At 48.5% G+C, this 20,680-nt stretch overlaps 1 long non-coding RNA gene across 1 annotated transcript in view; it reads left to right on the forward strand.

The window, feature by feature from the left end:
• LOC108402392 (uncharacterized) overlaps window positions 1-20,680 on the forward strand; it is an 83,211-nt gene that overhangs the window by 27,528 nt on the left and 35,003 nt on the right. The window contains exon 2 of the long non-coding RNA XR_012124269.1: window positions 11,108-11,254. This is a non-coding gene — a long non-coding RNA (uncharacterized lncRNA). The remainder of the gene's footprint in view (window positions 1-11,107; window positions 11,255-20,680) is intronic.

Raw genomic sequence — 20,680 nt, forward strand, 5'->3', positions numbered from 1 at the left:
ATGGCCTGGGTCCAGACCCAGTCGGTGGTCAGGTGCGCCTCCGGAGAGGAAGCAGCTTGAGCGTGGTTGGCTGGTGCTGAAGACCTGCGCGCTGAGGATGGTGGCTCCTCAGGCTTTGAATGTATCCTGGTGGACAAACAAGTAAATGGACATTTACTGAGTACCCACTGTGGGTTAGGCCTTGTGTTGATCAGTCACGTTTGTCCTCTCATTTAAGGCTCAAAGCAACTCTGGGGGAGGGTATTGTTTCCACTTTGCAGAGGAGGAAATCAAAGCTCAGAGAGCTTAAATGACATGTCCTGGGTCACTGAGCTGGTAAATGGCTGAGACAGAGTTTGGACCCACAAATACCAGATTCTGGATTTAGGACACTTCCTATCAGTCTTTGGTGGTTTTATTTGGAATGAACACCAAAAGCTTCTAGGTCTCAGGTTGATGAGCGCAAAATGAACTACAGACATGCTTTATATGCCAGTGAGCAGCAAAATGTCAGAGCTGGGTCATCCATGACCAGGACATTTAGTGGTCCTTGAGTTTCTGGGGGGTTCAAAAATTCTTTGACACTTTCCTCTGAAGAATGTACTTAGCATGGATACAAAAATACAAAAATAAAAATCTGTTGAAAGAAATTACCTTTTCTCTCATTTCCTGTGCCTTCACATCAAGCATGAATTTAGTATGATGAAAGGAAGTCATAGTATATTTCCCAGTACATTATGACTTCCTATATTAGTCATGGTTCTCCAGAGAAATAGAATCAGTGAAAGGTGGTATATGTATCTCTGTTGATCTATCATCTGTCATCTAGCTATCTACCTTCTATAATTTATCTATCTATTAAAGAGTGAGTTATTTTAAGGAGTTGGCTCATATGATTGTGGAGACTGGCAAGTCTGAAGTCTGCAGGACAGGCTGGCAGGCTGGGGACCCAGCAAGGAATTAATGTTGTAACTTGAGTCGAAAGGTATCTGGAGGTGGAGTATTCTCCTCTTCTGGGGACCTCAGTCTTTTCTCTTAAAGCTTTCAGCTATTTGGACAAGGTCCACCCACATGGGGGTCATTTCCTTTACTCAGGGTTTACTGGTTTAAATGTTTAGTACATCTAAAAATTAAAGCAACATCTAGACTGGTGCTTGGCAAATACCTGGGCACTGTGACCAAGCCGAGGGGACACATAAAGTTGACCACCACAGCTCCTCAAAGCAGAGCCTGGGTCTCATTTGACCTGTGTCCCAGGGATGAACACCATGCCCTGCAAGTTGGGCATGGGCAGGGCGTGTAAGTGCACACATGAGACAAAATCTGAAGCTCCCAGAATGACTTTGGAGGAAGCAAGGAAAGAGAAAGAACACTATGCTCAGCCCAGACGATTGGATGTGAGTCCAAGAAGCAACTGGAAATCATCAAAGAGGTGTGGGTTAGGGAGGTGAACATGGCAGTGGCATGCAGGGACAGTGGGAAAGGTGTGCCTGCCCAAGATCTTGCAGATGTGTCCCTTGAGCAACCCTGGCAGGGGATCCATGCCCACTGAGACACTGCAGAGTGAAGGCTAGACTGCACCTGGCTGTCAGGGGGCCCTGTCCCTGTCCCTGTGCCAACATGTGGGTGCCCTTGACAGGCTGCTTCACCTGTCTGGACCTAGGTCTTGTTTCTGTGGATGGTCTGTAGGCAGCATCCAGCCTGAAGTTGTGTTTGTTGATTTAGGTGAATTTTTAAAAGCAATTTACATAAATTGCCAATATTTAAAAATGGGTAGATTTCATAGCAAAACAAGGATTGAAGGCTTCTCTGAAAAACTGGGCAGAGATAACAACTGCAGGTCTGACTTTGCCTGCAACAGCTGGGTGCACAGGGCAGCTGCTGCCTTCTGAGTTGGGCAAAGCTCCCAGGACCTCTTCCCTCGACTCCCATCCTCTCCACGGCCTCCTCAAGCAGAGGCTAGAGTCAGCTGCTGGTCAGCGCTGAACTGGCTTGGCTGCTGTTCATGCTTCTGTGGAAGCCACCAGACCCCTGCCGACCTTGGAGTTTATGGTCCTTGCTCTAGGTCTTTTGACACTAATGCTGATACATCCTCTGACTAGCCCCACTGTGTGTCAGGCACAGACTAGGTAGTTTAATGTGTACCTTGGAGGCAACATTCTAAGATCTTAATGAAAATACTGAGCAGGCTTGGTATGAACCAGCCCTGGCTTCACAGTGCACTAGCTTAGCAAATAGTGGACAGTCTCAGTTTCATGTTTAAGTGGAGACGCGTTCCCTGCAGGATTGTTTTGAGAATTTATGTGAAGGGCTTACTGTGTTCCTGGCACACAATAAGAGCTTAATAAATGGCTGCTGTGGTCCTTAGTATTCTAATTGCTAATCAGTGGTCTGGGGTTGCTGAGACCCCATGGTCTGGGGCTCTGGGGAGGTTTCAGAAAGGCGCCCTTCATGGGCCTGGAGGCTGGGGAGGATAAGGGTGGGCTGTTTGCAGGGTGGAGTCACCTCAGGGCAGGGACAGCATGTGCATGGCAGGGAGACAGAAGGAAGAGCCATATGTTCAGGGGACAGGCAAGCTGGCCAGGCTAGAGAGGAGGGTTCACACGGGGGCACCTGGTTAGGGCAGCACTTGACCCTTGTGACAGCTGGTTAGAACTGCCCTGTAATCCTCTCTGAAATGTCTGCCACTTGCCAGGTGGACGTTGGCATCCTCTGCTCTGGTCAGGGGCTCTTTTCTCCCTTGCCTGCCTACGTAAGCTTGGGCAATGGAGCCCGTGAATTGTCCTCATTCTCTGCCAAGTACCCAATTAAGAGATTGCATACCTGGCATTTCTGTGGAGCTGGCCTGAGGAGTGCATCCTGCAGGGGGTCAACCAGGCTCACGAGGGCAATGGTCAGTGACTGGGAGTGGCAAGGCAGGGGACCGTCTGGCTTGGAGTGGCTGCTTCCCAGGCCTCTCTCCCCCATCATGTGCAGATGTAAAGGCATGAAGTAGTAAAGCAGGATTGAATCCCCTTGGTACCCAGGATATTTTTCTCAGAAGAATCCAGAGAAACCATCCAGTGCCTACCAATTTCATGTCTGACTTTCCTTGCGGGGCATGCCATGGTGCTTTCCCAACAGATGGTTGCAGCTTCTGTTTGCAAACCTCCAATGCAGGTCTCATGACCTCTCACAGGCCTTTCTTTGTTGAAAGCTTTAGCAATTTGCAAGCTTTTCAACTTCCATTGAATTCTGTACCAACACTTCCAATTTTCTTGTACTGATTTTTGTTTCATTTTTATTTATTGCATAGTTACAAGGATAGATGACATTATCTTAATAGTTCCTAATGGAGTCTAGAATCTAGGAGGGGGATGTGTAAATAAGCAGTGTGATGGAGGGAGCTGGCAGGGAATAGAACAAGCCTGTTTCAAGACTCCAAAGTGGACACTTGTCTGCAGGGGTCCCTCTGAGGCTCGGCCAAGGGGGAAGGACCACTCCAGCTTGGGGCAGGACAGCAGGCTCACTGGAGATGCCTCCTTTTTATTTCTTCTCCCCAAGACAGCCACCCTCTTGTTTACTCTCTGGAGCTATAGGACAAGTGGCCCTTCTCATCCCTGACAGCTCCTCTTCCTCCCATGGGGGGAATAAGACAGTCCCTGCCCACAGAAGGTCACAGTCTAGTGAGCAAGAGGGATCTTGGAAGAACAGGAAGCCAGGAGTACTACAACCAGGGCGGGGGACTCTGCAGGACCCCTAACCCACACTGAGAGGTCGTCTCCCCACCTCCCATGCACCTGTGCTCAGCTCCGATACTTTGCAGGTAAGATCAGTGGTCACTTTTATCTTTCCCATTTCTGGCTATTCTCTGTTGGTGATACTTACTGCATACTTACTGCCCTGGGTTCTGTACTAAGAGGTCTTCCCAGATCATCTCAGTTAACATCCCACTGAGGACAGGACCGCTCTTCTCTCTTCATAACTGAAGCAACCAAGGACAGAGCCGTACAGTTACCTGCCCCAGGTACACAGCCAGAAAGTGGCAGAGCCCTGACCACACAGCCTACACGGCTACCCCCAATCCACACGACCTCTATGTTCTACCCAACAGAAAGTGCCACTGCAGCTTCTCTCCAGCACATTAGGCATGATTTGGGGGGCTATCAGAAGAGGAGCCTAGAAAAATAGATAAATAGATCGGAGTAAGCTGTGAAAATCCTTGCATTTGGTGGCTTCCTCTTGGACTGAATGTTCTAGGCCTCTGGAAAGTGTTTTGGGGTTTTGAAGAGAGCAGTGATTGCGATTTGCTCTCAGGGGCTCTGCTTCCAGAAGTGTGGGGGAATTGGTTGCATGGAGGGGAGAGGAGGCTGAGAGGCCACTGGGAGGCTGTTTGGGCTTGTGAGGTGAGAGGTAGGGGTGCATGACATGGTGCTAGGCCCTCTCCTAAAATTTGCCTTTTCTCTTTACAATCTCTGGGTAAGGTAGGGATTACGGCAGTATTCCAGTTTTGGCTGTCCCTATAGTTTCCCCGGACCAGCAGAGTCAGCGTATCTGGGGACCTGCTTAGAAGTGCAGATTCTCCAGCCTCACCCGAGACCTGCTGAACCAGAAACCCTGGGGGTAGGTCAGTCCCAGCAATTTCTGTTTCCACAAACCCTCCTGGTGACTGGAGCTCCAGTGTAAGGACCACTGAATGAGGGTGTAGGTATCTTCTCTGACCTGAGGTCAGGTCACATTGCTCCATGTCCTGTCCCCCAGTGAATGACTGGCTGGTCTGATGATAGCTGGTCACAAGTGCAGAGTTGCAGGAGTCCCAGGAGGAGCTGCTGGAAGGAATACTTCGGTCAGGAATTTATTAAGTGCCGTGAGTGCACTCAGTGTCTTGCTAAATGCTCTCGGGCATTTGAAGACCAGGGTTCAGAATCTACCTTCAAAAAGCTTAAAATATTTTATCTATTTATTCATTCAGTGGCCATTTCTTGAGCATGTACTATGGGACGGTCACTGTGCTGGCCAAGAGGTGCAACTGTGAATGGAGTGGAGAAGGTCACCACCTCAGCATCTTACTTCTAGATAAGGAAAATAGAAAGCAAACGGGTGGGCAAATAAGTCAAAAACAGTGATTGGTACTATGAAAGAGCTGAGGCAGGCTCCTGTGTCAGATCCCGGAGGGGAGAGAGGTCGGAAGGCAGTGGTGGCATCAGTCAGAGGAAGAGACACCCGAGCCGAGATCTGAATTACAAGGCAGGCATGCAAAGATCCACAGGGGCCACTCGAGACAGAGGGAAGGAGGTGCCAAGTGTCTGAAGTGGGTGAGAACTTGGCACGCGTGAGGAAGAGGCAGGAGGTGGGTGGGCTGGGTGGTGGTGAGCAAGGATTGTGGTGGAGATGGTCCGAAGGCAGGGCGGCCGGCTCTGCAGGTGGCTCAGCTGTCCAGCTGTGGGGCAGGGGGCCTCAGCTGTCAGCCCCTCAGGGTACCTGGCGGGCACGCACAGGACTGAGGAGTTAGCCCCGGGCTGGCTGGGTCCCACCGGTGGCCCTGGCACCTGGAAGCTGGGGATCCGGCGCTGACCAGAGGGCGCGAGGAGCCCTTAGATTCCTTCCTCCCAAGCGCGGCCTCCAGGAGACTAATTTATGCACCTTTCTCTCTCTCCAAGAACGATAAGACAGGGAAAGTCTCCCTTCCAGCAGAGGACCCTGGAAGCCTGTCAAAGTCTTTACGAGGGTCACACACTCAGGAACTCCAGTGCTAGAGGTGAATCATCTGTGCCTAAGTCAGTGGGTCCAGTTTTGCAGAGGAAACTGCGGCCCAGGGAGCACAGGAGGCAGTCACCCTGGCTGCAGGTCAGGGCCCTTTCCTCTGCCTTGTGCTGGACGTTAAGTTCTTGACGCCCAGCTCTAAGCCTACCCTTTTCCCCTCTGCACTGAGATGCAGGGGCTGGAAGTCAGAACCCCTATTTCCGTTCCACCCGTGGGCTCCTTGTTGGCTTCTTCACAGGGGCACCAGGGGAATCTGTGAAGGTGGTGCCAGGGCTTGCTCATCTCTGCTCCTGCTTCCGAACAGGACCCTGGAAACTCTGGTAGTCACAAGAAGGTTCCCACAGGTTCCAGGTGGCAGGTGTTCCCGGAATCAGCCCCAGTGTGCCCCCTACAGAGACCAGCACCAGCCAGCGGAGCCCCTCCCTCAGACAGCTCTGTCCCGGCGTCGTGGGGCCCCCACTCAAGCTTCTCGGTGTCAGTAATCCAACTCCTCCCGCTTCCCAGGTCTGGCTTGGCAGTTGTCACCCTGCACTTTCACAGTGTCCCTTTTCCCTTTCCAGCCCTCCCATACCTGGCTACTGGTTCTTTATGTCAGCTCTCTTCCTGGGAAGTGGAGGCCCTGTCTCCTGACGGGACCCTGACTGACATACTAGTGTATTTCAAGCCGCGTTTAAAAAACCCCTTTGCATCCTTTTCTTCCTCTGTCCTCATTTCCATTTTGTGAAGCAGGATTGTTCATGTTATCAGGGAAACTGAAACCCCAGCAGCTCAGGCCACACCTCCAGGGGTCCTCCCATAATGAGTGACAGAACCAGGGCCTGACTCCAGGTCCCCTGTCCCCAAGGGCACTGCTTGTCCTCCTGACGAAGGAAAAATCCAGTGCTCCCACCTTGATGTGTAAAGCCCCACTCTGTTACAAGCATTATAAAATTTATGCTTTAGATAATATGTTCATTGGAAATAAAAAGGCAAGAACAAGAATTTGTTAGTAAGTCCCCATGGTAAGTTCCAAAAGGAAGAAGAAATCTCAATAAAGTAGGATTATTAAATGAAGTGTGCAGTTCCAAGAGGAATTTACTGGGAAAATGATGTCATTTCTTACTTATTTCTTGTTCTTCTCTATAGGACATGTTATTGGTGATATGTTTTACAGCAAATATTTCAGTTATGCATTTTTTCTGTATGTCTTGTATATATAAGAGTTTTGAAGCACATAAAGAAAATGTGTATTTATCCACAGCATCAGGGAATAGAGTTTCTCCTTGCTTGAGTGTTTTGTTGAAATGATTGAGATATTTAAGATGACTAATGATTTGAAAACAGCTAGATTAATGTGGCAAACACTTAGATCATATTATGAGATTTATGCTTTAAGTGCTTTATGTATATTGACTTATGTAATTTCCACAACAGCCCTAAGATAATATTGTTATTCTTTTTTCATTGATGTCATTAAGGCACAGGGAGGTTGAGTAACTTGTCCAGGGTCACACAGATGATAGGTCTTGAAGCTGGGACTTAAAGCCACAATATCTGGCTCTAGAATTCTTGCTCTTATCCAGTACACTGGTCTGATTTCTAAGCTCACTGATTTTTTGAATCTGCAATTGTTAGCAGGGGCAGGTTGTACAAACTCTGAAAATGAGGGAAAGGAAGTCAGAAACAATCTTGTAGAGCACATGCTCATGGTGGTGCAGTCACTTTGAGATTGTGCTGCCAGTATGGGACCAGCCTCTCCTGGTACTTGGTGAATGTGATGGGTTGAGTGTGTCAATGGCTCCGTTCTTCATGCCTCTCTGTATCCCACCCTTTGGTGATGCTGACTCCCATGCTGATTCTGGATCGGCTATGTGACTTGCTGTATTAGATCCCTGTGTTGCATAACATATTAGTATAACCTAGCAGCCTAAAAGGACAGACATTAATTATCTCACAGTTTCTGTGGGGCAGGAATCTGGTCATGGCTTAGATGGGTCCTTTACTTCGGGTCTCACAAGGCTTCAGTCAAGGAACTGCTGGGCCGTTTTCCTTTATGTAGCTCAGGTTCCTCTTCAAAGTTCACAAGTTTACTGGCAGAATTTATTCTTTGCAATTGTAAGACAGAGGTCCCCATTTTCTTGCTGGCTGTTATCTGGTGCCAATCTGCTAAGATGGAGTCTTACATCACAGAACAGAATCACGAGAGTGTCTGTCCTCCCATGTAAGCCCTATTCTGTCGACCAGAAGCAAGTCACACGTTCCTCCTGTATCCAAGATGGGGGATTATTCAAGGGTATGACTCACTGGAGCTCATCTTAGAATCCTGCCTATCACATTTGTTTTGGCCAGTGAGACCACAGTCAACTTGACACAAACAGAAGCTTGGACTTGGATGTTTCTGTTGGGCCCCTGGCACTACTATGAGGCTGTGCCTGGGCTAAACTACTGGAGGGAAGTGAGAGACAGGTGAAGAAGTGCTGAGTTGTCCCAGCTGAAGCTTAGACCAGTTTCGAGCCAGTCCTACTCCAAACACATGAAAGAGCCCAGTCAAAGTCAGCAGTGGCCTATCCAGCTTGGAGCTGGCCTTAGATGCATGAGTGAGTTCAGTCAAGAGCAGAACCAGACGTTCGTGAGCAATACTATGTGATTGTAGTTTTTAGCTGCGGAGTTGAGGTGATTTGTTATGTAGCACTATAGAGTCAATACGTAACAAGAGTTACCATTTACTGCATGTCCATTCTTTGCCAGGTGCCATGTTAGTTTTTCAGAGTCTATTTTCTTATTTAATCCTTAAAACAGCCTTGCAGGAGAGCTTGGGTCTAGTCAGTATTTTCATTATTAACGTGGGTAATGATATTAAGGTTATGATTACTAATGGCTAAGGAGTGTATGAATAGGTGCTCAACATCAGTAATCCTTAGGAAAATGCATATCAGAACCAACTTACACCCATTAGGATGGTTACTATTAAAAAACACAGAAAATAACAACTGTTCACAAGGATGTGAAGACATTGGAATCCTTGTGCACTGTTGGCAGGAATATAAAATGATGCAGCTGTTATGTAAACTAGGGTGGGTGATTCCTCAAAAAATTAAGCATAGAATTACTGTAAGATCCAGCAATTCTACTTCTGGGTATATACCAAAGAGAATAGAAAGCAGGTTCTTGAAGAGATAATTGCACACCCATGTTCATAAAGCATTATTCACAATAGCCAAAAGGTGGAAACCACCCAAGTGCTCATTGATTGATGAATAGATAAACAAAATGAAGTATATACATACAATGCATATTCAGCCTTAAAAAGGAAGAAAATTCTGACAGATGTTAAATTCTGGTTACATGGACTCAAGTATTCTGACCTGTGCTACAATGTGGATAAACCGTGAGGACAGTATGCTAAGTGAAATAAGCCAGTCTCAAAAGGGCAAACACTGTATGCTTCCACATTACACGAGGCCCCTAGGGTAGTCAAGTTCATAGGGACAGACTGTAGAATGGTGGGTGCCAGAAGTGGGGGGAGAGGGAAATGAGGAGTTGTGGTTTAATGGGGACAGAGTTTCGGTGGAAAGATGAGAAGAGACCTGCAGATGGGTGGGAGGTGGTTGCACAGCAGCGTGAATGCACTTACTGCCCTGAACTGTGCCTTAAACATGGTTAACATGGTAAATTTTACGTTATGTATAATTTATCACAAGTAAAATAAGATTCAGTTTACTGTCTCGTCTGCTTGGAGTACAAATCCTCCTGTCCAAATCCTACTATTCTATAAGCCTCTTCCTCCAAGTGGCCATCCCTTCCCATGGGTCCTTATTGCAGTTTATCCTCTGTGACCCTTTATTTAAGGGCATATGATGCATGGAAGCCACAAAGCCCTTAAGCTCATAGGCTCTGATGACATATTAGCTGGGTTCAGATCCGGCTTCACCAGCGGTGCGATGCTGCGGTGTGATGCTGCGGTGTGATGCTGCGGTGTGATCTTGGCAACTTACTGAACCTCCCTGAGCTGCCAGTGCCTCATTTATAAAATCACAATAATAATAATACTTACCTCCTGGGGTTGTTGTGAGGACTGAGTGATGGGACAAGTGGAAAATTCTGGGCACAGGTCCTGGCAAGAAGGAAGCACCTGGCAAATGACAGCTGTTGTTGGTACCTGATAAAAGATAACACCTACCTAGTGATCCTAAAAAACACAACAGGCACTCATCATTATGCAGAACATAAAGAAAGAACATAGTTAAGAATCTTGGCAACTGGGAAACATACCATATGGTTTCATACCTATTGTGTGATCATAAGAACAAACGACTTGTTCTTTTCCTTTGCATTAGTATTCAAAATTAAGGGAAAATTGCTGGCAGACAAAGTCTGGGCATGATAAAAATGGGTAGGGTGCAAAGCCTTCCACAGTCAAATGATTCAATTAGTGTTGAAATGGCCATGTCTCAGCTCTGGGTCCTCTTCCCAGCTTACAGGCGTTGCTCCCCTCTTGAAGGTCTTGGCATGCGATACCTCATATCCACATTGCACAGGCCTTATTTAGCTCAGAATCTGGTGAACTCTGAGAGGTGGGGATGTGCCTGATTCACCCTCCAGGTATCACTGTGTTTGACACAGAAGGCTCCCGTGAGTACCTACAGAAACACATCCGTGGCATTGCCAGCACTTGCCGCACACAGATGAGTCCTAAGAACTCGAAAATAAGTTTACACTTTGAGAATTCAACTAGAAAGCCCACACATAATGGATCACAAAAGAATGCAAAATATGGCCATTTAAATGTGAACACACTCAGGGAAACTAAGATCTTATATTATGTAAAGGAAGTGTGTCCACGGCGGGCAGCACTGGCTGGTGGTGGTGGTGGTGGTGGTGGCTCGGCCTTGGGAGAGTGGAAAAGAGAGTTGCAGCAGCAGATGCTGCTGGCATCAACCTCACATTCATCGAGGGAAGGAGACACACCGGCATCTGGGTCTGTTGGTCAAGTCAAGCCCATGGTGGAGGTGGACACCTGGACTGGGCCAGCCTGATGCCTTGTGGTTCCAGTTCCATGTTCACCAAGCCTGTTCGGTTGGCCTGACTGTAGGGAAACAAGGTGTAATGTGGACTCAAGTAGTCTTGTTCCCGTGTGTGGTAGAGAGAATACTGGTCCCAAAGATGTCCATGTCCTAATTCCTAGAACCTGTGAATGTGTTATGTTTCATGGCAAAGGGGAATTAAGATGGCAAATGATGATATTAAGGTCACTAATCAGCTGATTTTAAAATAGGGGGATTATCCTGGATTGTCTGGGTGGGCTCAGTGACATCTAGGTTGTTAAAAGTGGAAGAGGGAGGCCGAGGAAGAGTGAGGTCACAGTGATGTGGTAGGAGGTCTCACTTCTGTGTTGCTGGCTTTGAAGGTGTAGGAAGAGGACAAGCCAAGGAACGCAGTGGCCTGCAGGAGCTGGAAACAAGTGCAGACGGATTCTGTGCCAAAGCCTCCAAAGGGACGCTTGCTTTTAGCCTAGTGAGACTCCCGCCAGACTTCCAGCCCCCTGAACTGTAAGGTAATACATGCGTGTTGTTTTAAGCCACGAAGTTTGTGGTGATATGTTGCAGCAGCAGTGGGAAACTAATACATCGTGGCAGTGATTCTCCATGCAAATGAATAAATTGGCATTTTGATTTGTGCTTCAGTGTCAGGGTATGTGGTTTGAACTCTCCATGGGCTACAAAGTCAGATTTGTGACTGTCTGTGGAAGGCTTCTCCATGAACAGACAATAAGAACACTGACCACATAATGAGAATGTTTACATGTTGCGTGCTTTACGCATAGGACCTTGAATTCCCTCTACAGCCATATGAGCTACATATGGTTATGTCCACATTACAGATGAGATAACCTCTTCAAGTTGAACCACACAACTTCAAAGACAGGATCTGGGTTTTAAACCCTGTTTTGAGTAACTCCAACATTCAAGTTCTTTCTGGTCCCCAGGCTGCCTCACCACAGTGCTGCCCCAGGGAACATGAACACTCCACCCAGTCCCCCTGCATGAAGAAAAGGAGATGGGCAGAAACAGGGCAGCCAACTTTCTCCTTGCCGCGCTCAACTGGGGCTTTTCCCATGCCTTAGGGAGAAGGGGCTGGTGGGAATCTCACACGCATGCTCATTTTATTGCAAAAGTTTGCCTGAATACTTCTGAAAATACTATGTTAATTGGCTTACAAACTGTGTATGGTTCATCACACTCTGATTCTCCATAGTTTTTGTTGCTATCTTTTGTATTTCTGAATGAAAGAGCTCCCTTAGTTAACCTGAGCCCTCTCTGTTTAACCTGGACTAAGTTTGATAAACCTGAACGTGAAGACAAGACAAGGGACAAATGGTCAGAGAAAGCAGAGTAGGAAGCTAACATCCTCTATAACAGAGGGTCTCCTTTTTCTGCATAAATCCCTTGACAGAATGCTCATATGTATCCAGTCAGCCCAGCAAACCCATTTGGTATCCTCTGCTGCCTCTGGGAATGTGATTGTTCTGCAGAACAGAGCTGAGAACAGATGTCATCTGACCACCTTCTGCTACAGTGGGACCATATGACATGGAACATGTGACCATCTCGCTGAATTCTCCCAGCTTGCTTGTCAAAGAAGGAAGCAGCCCTGAGGGTTGGACTGACTTGTCCAAGGTCATGCTACTCCAGGTGGCAGGGCTGTAATTCACAGCCAGACGCCAGGCTCCAGGTGCACGCCCCTCCAGCCGTGTCAGGCCCTGCTTCCCCACAGCTCTGAGCCCAGGGCCTTGGGCACACAACCAGCCCCACACTGCTTCCTGAATGAAGGTGAGGCTGGGGACGTGAGGACCAGGACCACCACTCCTAGCCTCCCAGCTGTTCTACTGGGTGGCCGCGGGAAACACTTGGCTTTCATTATCTTCCAACTGGGGAACTCACCTCTTGAAGTCATTTGATCACTTATGTTCTCTGCTCGCTCATGAGGTGCCCCGCAGGGGCTCACAGCTTTGTTTCAAATTTTTCACCCAAACACCATGTAAGTGGGCTGCTGGAATAATAAGGCACTGGATGCACTGACGGCTTTGGGAGAAGGAGCTTCTTGGCTTCATCTTTTCATTTTTCTGCTGGGCTTAAGGAGACTCAGGGGTTATGGCTTATTCTAAGTCTCAGCAAAAGGATTTTGATCTCACCACCTTCCCCATTCATGGCAGGGCCAGTGAATTTGGTTCAGTCCTGGAAATATGAATTATGTGCCCACTGGGTCTGAGTTCTGACTGCAGAGGGGAGGGAGGGAACACTGTCTGGCCTGGTGGCGGGGCTGAGGAGGGGCCAGCACAAAACAGAAGCGTGTGTACCACACTGCAGCCACGTGGGCTGGAGTGAGCAGGAAAGACAGGGCCTTTTCCAAACTCCTACTGTGTGGGAACTGGTGTGTGCAGCTAGATGCTCTCTGGGGGTTGTCGGCACCATCCTCGGCCATGCCCAGGACAGGCAGCACTCTTCCCGTTGCACAGAAGAGGCCTCAGGCTCAGAGGGGGGAGCCAGGGCAGGGGCTGGCCAGGTGGCCCTGGGGACTCCCTCAGCCCCTCGGAGCCCCAGCTCGTCACCTGTAAAGGTGAAGCTGAGCGGCCATGAGGCTCGGTGAGAGATTCCGGCTGTGCAGCCAGGGGCTCAGTGCAGGATGTCTGCAGTGCTCACAAAGGTCAGAAATTCCGTACAAGACTGAAGCTCATGAGCTTCTGGTATCTCCTGATTTCCAGAGTAACTGGGTTCTCCTGTCACCCAGAGGAGGTGTCTGAATGGGTGCTGCAGGAGAGTTTGGGTGGCTGTGTTCTTCACCATCAGTCTCCCTGGAGAGGGGTGGGGGTGGGGTCTGCCCCCGGCCTCAGGTCGGCTCTCAGGATGCGCGGCCAGGAGGCGAGGCACATGGGCCTGGGTGGGTCCCCCGGCAGGAGCGGCAACTGCACAGCTGTGCTCATGCAGCTTCCAGGCTCCCACTCAGGGAGAAGTGGTTGGAAAACTCCTTGCCTGGCCTGGGAGCCACGTCTGGCGTGGGCTCAGTGAAGGTGGCAAAGGGCCTGAGCCGGGGAATATCTACCCATTCAGGGTGGTGCTTCTCATCTGTCCTTGTTTCTCTCACTTTATTTTGTTCCAGCAATGGGCTTTCTTCCCACTGCCTCTGAGAAGACCCTCGGGAGAGGCTGGCTCGGGGTCTTCCTCACTAATGCACGTCTGGTTCTGGGCTGCTTTGATGGATAGAGGCAATTTTCCTTGGAAGTCGGCTGCAATACTGGCAGTTCCATGGGACATGCATCACATTCCTCTCAGAGAAAGCTTTTCCATGGGCCCCTGAGATGAAGTGATGCTGTTTGCGAGGGGGTGGGAGGAGCAGAAATAACCTGAAAGGAAAAGCATCTGTTTAAATTCTGCAGAGCTGTCTCCTACTGGCTGGGTTCAGCCCACTCTTGTGAAGGCTCCTTTTGAAAAACAAGGGAATTTGCAAAGAGCATGTTAACAGTAAGTGAATTAAAAGGAGGGGGAAAGAGAAACATGTCCTGGGCACCTTCCAGCAAGGATCCAAGGTCTGCTGGTTTTCAGCTGCGACTGATCATCACAGGGTGTGCCATGCCCTGTGAAAGGAGTTGGGCACTTAGGAAGAGGGGGGCACAGTCACCATCCCTGACTCAGAGTCGACAGTTGTGCTAAGGAAACACACACCAAAATAGTCCTGTTGCTATAATAATGCAGTATTCATAATAACAACTGACATGTTGTGAGGTGCTTACTATATGCCAGGACTTTAGAAGCATTAAGTAATTGAGTTTTCCAAAACCTAGTGATATGGGTATTATGATTATCATCTTCACTTTACAGAGGTGAAGAAACCGAGGCACGGGGCGGTGAGGTAACTTTCCAAGGTCATCCCTAGTAAGTGCAGGAGCTGGGTGCTGAGGTCAGACTTAGACAAAAATCCTGTCATTCCCTCCATACAAATATCACAGCCTCACATTCAGCTAAGACCCTTTGATGTGTAGGGGCATTAGGAATGCTCAGAACAAGCCAAGTCCCCAGAAGCTAGAAACTTGTGTTACCTTGCTGTTGGCTGGGCCTGTTGTAGAAAAAACCCAAACCCAAACCAACTTTCTTCCCCTAAATGCCAATGTGTGTTATACTTCCCTCTGGCGGCCAAATGTGAAATGACAGGCCCGCAGGTCCCAAACAAAATGTTCTCTTGTTCTCTACCTTGTGTTTACTTAGTAATAAATCTATTTACTGTACTTCACTTCGTGTACCTGCCAGACCTAGCAAACATCATTTCTTCTATGATGTTCTCCTATGTCTCCATCCACAAATAACTTCTGCCTCCTTAGTTGATATTACTCATCCACCCATCTTTATTTACTGAAAGCTACTATATGCTGGGTTTTTCAACACCTGCTTCCCATTTGAGGTATCTGAAAAGTTCTCTGTCTTCCTAGTCATAACATGAGTTTCTGGAAGGCAGATAACCAGATGGATTCCCTTCTGTGTTTGATAGAGGGGGAAGAACATTAATTAGAAAAAAAAAAAAACAAGAGTGGCCCCTTGTGCCTTGGAGACGAGATTTCTATTCTGAGATTTTCCCTTTGTTGAGCTTAGGGGAGAAGAACAGCTTGTCAGAAAGTAGAGTTGGTGCTGACACTGCTGATGCAGAGCCAGCTAAGAGGTGCAGAGTGCTTAGTGGACCTGGTGCTTAACCTTCCTGCACCTCAGTTTGTCCCCCTGTCAATGGGGGTGGGAGGTAGTACTTACTGCACAGGCAAGTATGCAAGTGGTATCTGAGTTACTACAGCCCGGGATGTGGCCTGCTCTGCCATGGCCTGCACTGAGAATTTGGCTTATGGGAATAGGATATAATAATGATTGTATTTCGTGAAGATTAAATCTCATAATGCCTGTGAAGTCCTGGAACATGGCCTGACAGCATGAGAATGCAATCAGCCCATCCCAGTTTTGGGGGAAAAGAGGAAGAACTGTGACACATTAAGAGACTGCAGAGACATATCAACCCACTGTAACGTGTGGACCTTAGATCCAATTTGAACATACCACCTGTAAAAACACAGTTGGAAACATTTGTGGTTAAGTGAACACAGACTGAGTACTTGATGCTATTGGGAAAGAGAAAAGTCATCTGTGATACCCAGGAGCTGGCCTGGTGCTATTAGCAAAGCTTGGCTGTTGTGAGGATCTTCTATTAGTTGTTATCTGTGGCCACTGAAGCCTCTGCTTGGCTAGCTTAGCTGTCAGCTAATAACTGAACAGTCATTTCCTGAAATGCCTGGAACCAGTAATCTTCCAGACCTAAGTGTGTGTTAGGACACAAACCTTCAACACCCATGCACATGGCAGACAACTCTGCCTTTGCCGACACTTCCTGCTTGCACAAAACCTCAAGGTCAGCAGAGTTGAATGCCTAGGTCCTTCTGAGGTCTTTTCTGGGCATGAGCACAGCCCCACACATGTGTGGTCTTTCAGATTCCCAGGAATGTGTCAGAACTTTTAAAGCCATCTATGAACATCTCATCCCCCTGCTTTTCCTTTTAAGTTATTTTGACAGCCTGCTGTTTCCCCCAAGTGTTATCACCACCTCAGGCAGCTGTTGTGAATTGCCATGGAATGTTTCCACAAATGCCCTGGGAATGAGCCTCCTCCCATTGGGCAAGCCCTGAGTCAGGTCAAGTAGAAACGCACCTCATGAATGCCCAGTGACGATTCTTAGAGAGCTGGTCTGTGCACGAACTTGGCCCTCTTCTCTGCCCACAGTGGCGTGTGGGCTGCCAGTTCGCACTGTGGTTTAGGGCTGTTGGCTTTCAGGCCTGCTGTGGAGCTGGAAAGGGAAGATGGGAACAGGGCAATGTACAGTGCCAACGTGGCTCCTGTTCTTAAAAAATGGATTCAGCCATTTTTCTTAAATAAATATTCCCAGATTGTTGTGAGCCTTTGGTTAATTTCCAGAGTTCTGAAAAAAGTTGATTTTGATAATTTTTGGCCAGTATTCTCCTTGCTTCCCTGGAAGAGTAGAATTTTGGAAGTCCTTACTCCACCATTCCTACTGATGTCTTCCTCCCAAGCAACTTTAGGACAGTACATTTATCTGCATTGTGCTGGTGCAATCACTCCTTGAGTCTCTCCTCAAATATTCAAATATTCTGCAAAGAAACTCACATGCCAAATGCAAGTATGTTTCTTTGGACAAATCAAGAGAAGGAAACTATGGTCACAGCTGGGGAAAGAGGATTTCAAATAGAGACAAGAGGAAAATAAAAGCTACTCTTCTCTTTTGCTGTCCTATCTCTTCTCCCAAGTCCTTGGAGAAATCACCATAGATGTGGGGCTCAAGTTAATTTTATTTAAATTTCAAAAGACTGAGAATTAGGCAGATGCCTAGGGTACACCAAGAAAACATTTGCTGAGTACACACTGCAGCCAGTGATGAATAAGTTAGTCATCTCTTGAGTGTCTCATAGCTAGTGGAGGAATAAAGGCATAGCAGTAGCAGATAATGCAGGCAGCTGAACAGAGATATCCCGAAATCTCAGTTGCTTAACACAGCACATCTTCATTTCACACTCACCCCCCTTTCTGATGCAGACTGTGGCAGGGCAGGGACCCAGCCTCGTTCTTCCTGATGGCTCCTGGTTTCTGTGGGTCCTCAGAGTCCTCTCCATTCAACTTGGGGACTGGGAAGGGAGTCAGGACTGTGTGATGCACAAAAGGGGGGTCGCAGTGGGTTAGCTCAGAAATAGAACCCTCATGGGCTCACATTGCTGGCCCAGACCCATCATGTGGGCACATCTACTGCAAGGGAGGCTGACAGGGCAGTTTGTTTCTGTGCCTGGGAGAGGAGGCGGGAGCCTGCATACTGGGAGCATACCTGGTGCATACTCCCCATCTCTGCCCCTAAGCCAGGCGAGCAGGTGGCTAGGATGCAAGCTGGGGAGGATTAAGTGCCTAGGAGAGGTCACGGGAGACTCCAAGTGGGCAGGGACTTCTACTCAAGAGCTCTGGGGAAGTGTTCTGGAGCACCATCCTCTCAGCTCAGCCTCGTGGCCCTGGGGTTCCTGCTGTAAACGGGTAAGGTGGGAAACAGGGGAAGTGGGTGGTGGACCTTTGAAGTTCGGCTTAGGCATCATCTCTGGGAGGATTGAGAATCCTCCTCTGAACTCTCACAGTGTCCAGGCTCAGCAGTGCTAAAGCACTCTGAGTTATTTCTCTACTCATGCATCAGTCTGGACTCAGTTGAAAGGGATGGAGAAAAAGATGGGAGGTGGGGGGTGAAATGAAGGGGGTCAAAAGGTACTAACTTCCAGTTATAGAATAAATACATCCTAGGAAATAATGTACAGCATGGCTACTATAGTTAACAACATCATAGTGTATGTTTGAAAGTTGCTAAGGGAGTGGACCTTAAAAGTTCTCATTACAAGAAAAAAATTGTAACTGCTAATGATGGTTTTTAACTAGACTTATTGTGGTCATTTCACAACATATACAAATATTGGTTGAATCATTATGTTGTACGCCTGAAATGAACACAATATGTCAATTATATCTCAATGAAAAAAATACATACACATATGTATCATTTACTACATATCTACACCTATAGATATATATAACATGTGTATATACACATTTCCCAGGTCATTCATATGACACTAAGATTTGAGAAGCACTTTAGAGCATTTTGGGCATGGGATCCTCTGCATTTTTTTCTACTACCGTGGTCACAGGTGAATTTAAAAAAAAAGTAGCTTAAGCACAGAGGGGATTTATCATGTTGTTGATAAGTTGTATTAATCAGGATACAGTCAGGAGAGAAGAAAACCAGTGTGTATGTATGAACGGGGCAAGTCTGACATAAAGAAGCCCTTGTTGTGACAAGGGATCTGAGTGAAGGAGTAAGGGAATCGGCCTGAGAAGAGCAAGGCCATAGGGAGAGGTGCTGTGCAGAGCAGCGTTCACCCCCTTGTGTGGAGAGGCTGGCCGAGGAAGACCGCCTCCCAGGGCTGAGGTCCAGACTGCATCAGCATGGCACGGCTGTGGCTCGCTGAGTGGCAGAGAAGTGGTAGTGTGCCTTGCCAGCGGAACATGCTGGAAATATGCCCTCTGGAACTTGTGAGGAATCTGCTTTCTATGGAGCCAAGGGAAAGCTGTTTGTGGGGAGGTGTCCCACCAGGGACTCTGCAGCACCCTACTTGAGGGGCCTGCCGGTCTTGCTGCTGGCCGCCGTGCCCTGCCGGAGCCTGGTGCTGGGAAGTCCCCTGGCCTTAGGAGCTGGGCTCCAGGGAGCTGTGTGGCCATGGGCACCTGCCTAAGGCACCCTGGAGGCAGGGGAAAATGTCACCTCTCTCCATAGCGTCTCTCCTGCGCCCTCTGCTGACAAAGCTTCGTGTTCCAGCACCTGGCTAAGGGCAAGTCCTCCGAGGATCCAGGCCATTTCTGCAGAGCTGGAAATGAACACTGATTTTGAAGCTGAGAGGCAATGAGTGGGTGATTGGTGCTGTGGTGAATGGGGATTTGTGGACCTCCAGTATGTCCGGGTCCAGGGGCAGGCTGAGAGACGTAATAAATAAACCCTCTTTTCAGCTCTTTGTTCTGCTTGCCTCTTGATTTCATTTCACAGCAGGGTCTTTCTACAGGTCAGGCTGGGCAGCCCTGTCAGCCCTGAGCTCCTGGACTCCCTGCTTAGACACCTCATAAGAAGAGGACTCTTCTGTCTGCACAGCAGCCCCAAGACTGACGGCCACGTTGGGCTGGACTCAAGTCTCTGAGTCAGCAACTGAAGTTTTGTCAGCTGGGGTCATATGACTACGCTGCTCCTCACTGTGATGCACCGAACCCTCCAGGGCCACACGGGCAGAGGAAGAGGTCCTGAGGAGCCAGAAACGCGGGTTTAACCAGTCCACAGCTATACTCCAGATCTCCCCCAAGCCCACTTCACCCACAGGTTCCCCATTTCAGTTACCAGCACCTCCGTCCTTCAGTTATTTGGTCTCCTCTTGAATATCTCTGCAGCTTCACACTCCACATCTGATCCAGCAGGAAATCCTGCTGGTTCTGTGCCCAGCGTCGCTACCCTCCCACCCGCCACCACCTCCTGCCCAGATGCTTGCGTCAGCCTCCAGCCAGCCCCTGCCTCAACCTTCGCTCTCCCTGGCTGTTCTCAACACAGCGGGCACAGTTTTCCTGTAAACTGCAAGGCAGACATGTCACTGCTCTCTCTACACATTCCAGAGGCTCCCATTGTTCCACCTGGAGCAGGTGCAAATCCTAATAGTTCCCGGGCTACTGACCTGGCCGTTGCCTCTCCCAGCTCTCCCGCTCATTGTGCCCCCCCCGAGCCACACTGGCCTCTGTGATCTATCAGAACCACTGGGTACTCACCCTCTCCAAGGCCTTTGCACCAGCTGTTCGTTTGCCAGGATGCCACCTCCATCCTTCCTCAGATGCCACCACTCAGGGAGGCTGCCCTGACCATCCTCTGTAAGATCACAACCTTCCCTGGTGCCCAATCCTCCCTTATTCAGTTCTGTTTTTCCCGTGACACTTGCAATAGCCAAAAATACTAAATAGTTCACTTATTTACTATATATATGTGTACATATTTGAGCAGTCTCTCTTCCTGCCACTAGACCAGCAGCTCTATGGAGCAGGGCTTTCTGTCTGCTTTGTTTTGTTGCTCTAGCTCCAGAATCCAGAATGGTGCCAGACACATGGTACGTTGTCAGCAAATGTTTGTGGGATGAATGAATGGATCAGAATAAGAGGGGTGGGAATGTGGGCTGGGCAGACACGTCTCCCCACCCAGTGGAGTGTCCCTGATGTCCCTTGTCTGCAGAGTCGAAGAATGAACTTAGCGAACACCCAAGGTAGGAGAGCCAGGGAGAGGCTTTTATTGAGAGATACAGTGAGAGGACAGAGCTCCTGGCTCG

This window comes from Manis javanica, chromosome 2 (assembly GCF_040802235.1).
Source record: "Manis javanica isolate MJ-LG chromosome 2, MJ_LKY, whole genome shotgun sequence".
Lineage (NCBI taxonomy): Eukaryota > Metazoa > Chordata > Mammalia > Pholidota > Manidae > Manis > Manis javanica.